This window comes from Eurosta solidaginis, unplaced genomic scaffold, assembly GCF_040869045.1.
Source record: "Eurosta solidaginis isolate ZX-2024a unplaced genomic scaffold, ASM4086904v1 ctg00000431.1, whole genome shotgun sequence".
Lineage (NCBI taxonomy): Eukaryota > Metazoa > Arthropoda > Insecta > Diptera > Tephritidae > Eurosta > Eurosta solidaginis.
In genome coordinates this window covers 215,070-221,692 of record NW_027136893.1, presented here as the reverse complement: position 1 = coordinate 221,692, position 6,623 = coordinate 215,070, and the positions used below count along the sequence as shown (strand labels likewise).

At 35.3% G+C, this 6,623-nt stretch overlaps 1 long non-coding RNA gene across 1 annotated transcript; it reads left to right on the top strand.

The window, feature by feature from the left end:
* The first annotated feature begins 3,698 nt into the window (after positions 1-3,698).
* On the top strand, positions 3,699-6,026 carry LOC137235686 (uncharacterized). The gene is made up of 3 exons (XR_010948025.1): positions 3,699-3,773; positions 5,423-5,485; positions 5,968-6,026. It is a non-coding gene; the product is annotated as an uncharacterized lncRNA (long non-coding RNA).
* The last annotated feature ends 597 nt before the right edge of the window (positions 6,027-6,623 follow it).

Genomic DNA, 6,623 nt, shown 5'->3' with positions numbered 1-6,623 from the left:
AGCTCTCAAATTTCTCAGCTGTAACTATAATTGCACGATTTTATAGCTTTTCTCATTGCATACTTTCAGGAGTATTTCAGATATATGCATGTGTTTGTGCATTGCTTCTCCGCTGCTCGTATACGTACATATGTGTAGACGCAATTATTGATTCGTTTATGTAGATACATAATGATTGACTTATTGATGTGAATTCGCGTCACTGCTTAGCATCGGCCTAGAGATGGCAGCACCCCTTAGTTTTGCTAATATTCGTAACAATATATACCACCGAGCTCTATGATTTTTTCAGACAACAATATATGCTATACATGTAAGCATTTGGTGAAATTTGAAGTTTCTAGCTGTTAAAATGGGAAAGAAATTGCGCAAAGTTTCTCATCTGAACAATCGGTTGTGTGAGATATATACTATATATACCACCGATCTCTATGATTTTTTAGACAACAATTTATGCTATATACGTAAGCATTTGGTGAAATTTGAAGCTATTAGCTGTTAAAACCGGGCAGAAATTGCGCAAAGTTTCTCATATGAACAATCGGTTGTGTGAGATATATACTATATATACCACCGATCTCAATGATTTTTTCAGACAACAATACATGCTATACATGTAAGCATTTGGTGAAATTTGAAGCTTCTAGCTGTTAAAATGGGGAAGAAATTGCGCAAAGTTTCTCATCTGAACAATCGGTTGTGTGAGATATATACTATATATACCACCGATCTCTATGATTTTTTAGACAACAATTTATGCTATATACGTAAGCATTTGGTGAAATTTTAAGCTATTAGCTGTTAAAACGGGGCAGAAATTGCGCAAAGTTTCTCATATGAACAATCGGTTGTGTGAGATATATACTATATATACCACCGATCTCAATGATTTTTTCAGACATCAATATATGCAATACACGTAAGCATTTGGTAAAACTTGAAGCTTCTAGCTGTTAAAATGGGGCCGAAATCACAAAAAAAATATATACATACTATATATATATACTATATATGTAGGAATGTTACCTTGAGTCTACCTTGCAATGTGGCAGCACACTTAAATGCAACCCTACATACGTCACACATAACCCCAACTCGACGAATGCACAAAGGACAGCCAAGCCAGGCAGTTGTAGTTTGAACCTGACACACGCGACACTCTAATCGAATATACGTTCTCTAAAATATTTCTAAGTTTTATACACTAAATTTAATTATAGTCATTACTAAATATATACCCAAATAAAATTAGTAAATAAACATTAACTGGAGTTGTGTGATTATTACTTCCTACAAGTGGTGTTGGACAGTGTTGCAATAAGAGAAAAATTGCGCAGAAAATTTTATATTGTGCGCGTGTGAATTTAAACTAGCTGAGTGCATACATATACTTATTAGCTACAACGCAAAATTAAATCAAAGAAGATTGCATAGAAATTTTTATATCGCGTGCCAAGCGTAATTTTAAAGCTGTCTCAAAGTGGTAGCAGCTAAATTCTGAGAAAAAATTATCAATACGTGTGTGCGAAAACTGTACAAACTTGACATACATATGTACACATTTGCGGCGTCATCTCAAAGTACCGTTATAATAGTAGCTCAAAGCGTTGAAATTAAAAAATGTATATATATATATATATATATATATATATATATATATATATGTGTTGGAGAAAACATTCCCTACAAGACGCGTGAGCAGAACGCTGATGTGTTCACCAACACATTCACACAAAAGTATTGCGATTACTAATACATACAAACTTGGTGTTGTTAATTTTTTTCACGTTTGCCCGAAACTGTGCGTACCTGTCCATAAATAACTCAATTTGTGTTCCCTTGCATTATTTTCGGTCAGTTTTGCGAACAAGAGGACGATATTTGGAGAATATCAGAACAAAGCTATTATTTTCTAAAACGCAAAAGACTTAAAATTTTCAGAGCGCGACGGGATTTTTAAATTAATTAATTAATAAATAAAATAAAAGTTAATATAATAAAAAAAATACGAAAAGAAGGCATTTTGCTAATTTCTTATCGAAAGAGAAAAAGCTCTTTGACGATAACGTTAAAATATTTAAAGAACTTGAGAAGTCCTCCCAAGATAAAGTGCAAAGTGTTGCTAATTCTTTGGAAAGTGTTGCTAATCCTTTGGAAAGTGAGGCTAATCCTTTGAGTAGTGAGATTTTGCAAAGTCAGTGTTTGCCAGTTGATAGTGTTCGAAGTGATTGTGATGAAAGCGTAGGAGAGTGTTTAGGTGCCCAAAGTTATTATGTAGAAGAGGGTGCAGGTACGGATCTGAACGACTTGCTAAGAAGTTGGGCCATAGATTTTAAAGTTCCTCATAATATTATAGACGGACTTCTTCAGGCACTCCAAAAGGGTGGGATAAAGGATGTGCCGTTGTGTGCCAAAACTCTTTTAGACACCTTTCGAGAAAGTCAGTGTAGAATCTATGTCAAATGGTGAATTTTTTTACTTTGGAATACAAGACCAACTAGTTTCTAAACAATTTTCATTTTTGGAGGCACAAGAAGAGGTTTTAATTGATGTGGGAGTAGATGGTCTCAAACTTTTTAACAGTTCAAGTCGGGTTTTATGGCCTATTCTTGGAGCACTAGTACATTTTCCTAGTATTGATCCTTTTGTTATAGCTAGCTTCTCAGGTTTTAAAAAGCCTGAAAATATTAATGATTTTATGGCTAAGTTCGCTTCAGAGGAAAAATCCCTGCTAGAAAACGGTATTGCTGTCGGTCCCAATAAAGTGTTGTTAAGATTTGATATGCATTTCGTCACGCAGTTCAGTATAATGTTTGGGAAGGAAAGCGTTACTTTCAACATTCATGGTTTATTACACTTGTCAGAATGTGTCAAAGATCTTGGTCCTTTAGATTCCTTTTCTGCTTACAGGTTTGAAAATTTTATGCAATTTTTAAAAAAGATAGTAAGAAAACCAAATCAAATATTGCAACAGCTGTTTTTAAGGTTGAAAGAAAGGCAGGATGTATGTTCATCGATTCACAACCTCTCAAGCTAGGCTATTTCGATATTGATTTAAAGAAAGATAAAGACTGTTTTTGTTATAGCAAAAAAGTAGGCCCTATAAAGGTAGTAGAACTTGTAGGGTCAGGAGAATTGGAAATAGTGCAATGTACTGTTTTTCGGAAAACGCAAAATTTTTTCGATGTACTTGTTAGCTCCTTCGATAGTTTAGGTATTGTTGTTGCAAGTGAGCCAAGCTTAAATTTGGTTGATTTAAAGAGAGAAGATCTTGATTACAAGTACTTCTGTATCCCTCAGGAAAGCAAATTTTTGCTTATACCCCTTCTTCACCACCTATTCCATGAGTTTTCCAATTAAGCCACTTTTTCCTAACCCTTGTTTCATAAACTTTCAATAAAGTAACACTTTCCACACTTTCGAATAAATAAATCTTAAAAATATAATTAAAACGTATCCTTTAGCTTTTGATTCTAAAGTTTTTGAAGAGTCCAGTTACAAGAAGTGCAGTTATGGAATCTACAAATAATGGTAAGAAAATCTCTTGTACATGATTTGTACATAAGTTAACTTTTAATAATTTTCAGCGAATTCTTTCAATAAAGTGTTTGCAACGAATAGACGTTTTAATGAGGCTACATCTGAAGCTGAAGGTGCTGCCATTTCCTCAGCAGGAATGGTAGTCGATCAGGCTGAAGGACTGCTACAAGGAGATCAGGCTGAAGATGTTGGAACCAACCAAATTGAAGTCAACCTGGCAGGACCTAATGGAGGTAAATTTTTTAAATTATCATTTGGTTGTTTTAAACCCCCCTTCTAGAGTACTACCTTTCGTTTATACACAAATCATTTGCCCACATATAGTTAAAAATCAAATATCCCCATGTTATTTGTAGGTGAAAACAAAAATCGTGATAAACACCACTTAACTTTAAAATTAAAAGCTCAAATGTTGATAGACCATCTCTTTGAATGTCCTTAACCATATTTTCACTATACCAAAAGAGAAAGCTTTATATTTATTCAGTCCACCCTAATACATTTGCACATCGATTGCTGCCCTGTCGCAGAATGGGATTGCACACCGACCTATTTCAGACTTATTTTTTAGAAAACGGATAATCCAGATGTAATGTTTCTATATTTTTCCATTGTCCAAGCAAAGAAATGATTGCCAAGATGAAAGCTCCATGTAATATCATGCCAGAAGTTACATTTACAAGTATAGATGCACGCTTTAATACAAAGACGGGTATAATATCCAGGTGTAACATCACAATTAAATTTAATAGCGCAGGATTGAATAAAGGGCCCTCTGGTTTAGCAAAAGAAAGTAAAAGTGTAGTTGAGGGGTCGACTGCTAATACGCTACCAAAAATATCGGGATAGGTGTCAAAGGACGTGTATTCATCTCGAGAACAATAACCCGATGGCGGAAAAGAAAAATTTTACCTCTGTCCGAAGATATTTGCATTTGAAGTTGGCGATTTCCATGTGGTTGTTGTTGTGTTTGTACCCCCAAAAAAAATTGTGCATCATCGTGGCGGTAGCCACGGTTATACCACACACCCGGACTTGGTATGGCGTAGCCCAGGGTTATTTTTTATAATCGCGGCCGAAGGCCGCCAACGCAGAAAGGTGTTCTGCGCAATAATACTATGGATCCGACCCCCGGTTTCGGAGGTACCCGCGGGTCTTTTTTCGGTTTTTCGTTAATATCTTTTGAACGCGTTAAAATTTTTATTTTCCGCCTTCGGATTATTAATACTGATGTCAAGACGCGTCGTTTGACACCTCTCTCGATATTTTTGGTAGCGTTTTAGCAGTCGACCCCTCAACTAGACTATTACCTGGGTTAGAGTTATTTAATTACTCTTTACACCAGGTTAATCACTAGTAAAGTTTCATTTATTCCTAAATGTCTCTTAAACTTGAGCGAATAGTTTAGCCAAAGGTAGATATGTGCAATAAAATTAGCTTGATCAGCTGACTTCTATCGTTTTCAATGCCCAACAAGAAAGCTATCGGTTAGGTAGCTGTGTTGTATATTACATATTGGGGCATATTCATAGACGGAATTTAGTTGGTACTTAAAGTTAGTTGAAGCTTTTTTGACAGATAGCCAATAGAACATTATGTCAAAAAGCTGTAACTAACTTTTAACTCTTAACTAAGTTTTGACTATGAATACTCCCCATTATTTTGTATAAGATATTAAACGTATATTATTCTTATTATAGATGTGCTGTGAGTTTTGATGGAGATTATTTATAAGATGGATCAAATTGAACAGAATGTAAGAAGTAGGGTAATAGGAGACGGAGGACAAATAGCATTAAAATTCACAATGGTATTGTGTTTAACTAAATATTTGTATTTTACAATATTCATGCAAAGTACTTTTTGTATTCTTTAAACTTAGCAACGTACACTCAGCTATAATCAAAGCGTACTAATGAAAATGGTGGAGGAAATAAAGCAAGATGTAAGCATTGTTTTTATTTAACTAATATTACTTTTCGCTTCAATTATTCTCTAATGGCTTAGGCTTTTTGGTGTATATACTAATCTTTGCTATGCAGAATATTAGTTTCATTTGCCTAACGAAAGATTACTTACATCTTACTTAATTGACGCTTAACGGTCTAAACGGTTATGGCCGTCCAACAACGATAGATTATTATCTTAAATATACAGCCCAATTCTCAATCCTTTTCCCGGGGAGATTTCTCCCGTTCTCCATACAAAAATTTGCCATTCTCAACCATTTTTGTATGGAGAACGGGAAAAATCTCTCCGGGAAAAACATTGAGAATTGGGCTGATAACGAAAAAAGGTACCGGCCATATCTCAACCAAACTACTTTGTTGCTAAAGCTCACATCTGAGTATATAATGTTTTGTAACACCGATTTTCAACTCGTTTCTTGTTAATATATATAATTCAACAATAAACCATTTTAAACAGGCGGTACCGAAGAGTGAAGTTTTGGCGCAACAGCACTTAATGCGAGAGTGCAAGGTGACGCTAAAGAAGGTGGAAAGCTCTGTGTGCAAAATTACTGGGGAAGTCAGAGACAAGTACATGGATGAAGTTGCCAGCGCATTGCCTCTCCAGAATGTATTAGAGGTTCTAAGGGTGGAAAAAAGATTGAAGGTAGAGGAGTATTCTGTAGCAATGGTAATTTGACCCAAAAAGTTATCTTTACCATAATTTAATTTCGCTTTCATTCTTTAGAAGGCTCATATATTCAAAATTACGGGCATTTCAGAGGACATACCCCGAGTAGTAAAAGAAATTTTTAGTGACACGTTGATGGAAAAGTACAACTGGGCGGGAGCAGCTGGAAAGAAAAGTCTCCAAAAGCTTTCCTTGTTCGAGAAATTTCTTCGCGGTAAGATGTTATAAAGAGAGATGTATTATAAATTGTATTCCTATATTGATTTTTGGTACGTTTTTAGATGTATTCATACACCAAGGACATGCATCGTATGAAAAAGGAATGAGAAAGGCGGTTGAACTCAGCCACCACAGGATGGCACAAAGGAAATTCGGCGAAAAGCAAAAAATAGTTACTGCACAGACAAGCCCACCAGCGCAATGAATTGTTTCCTCTTTTCTTT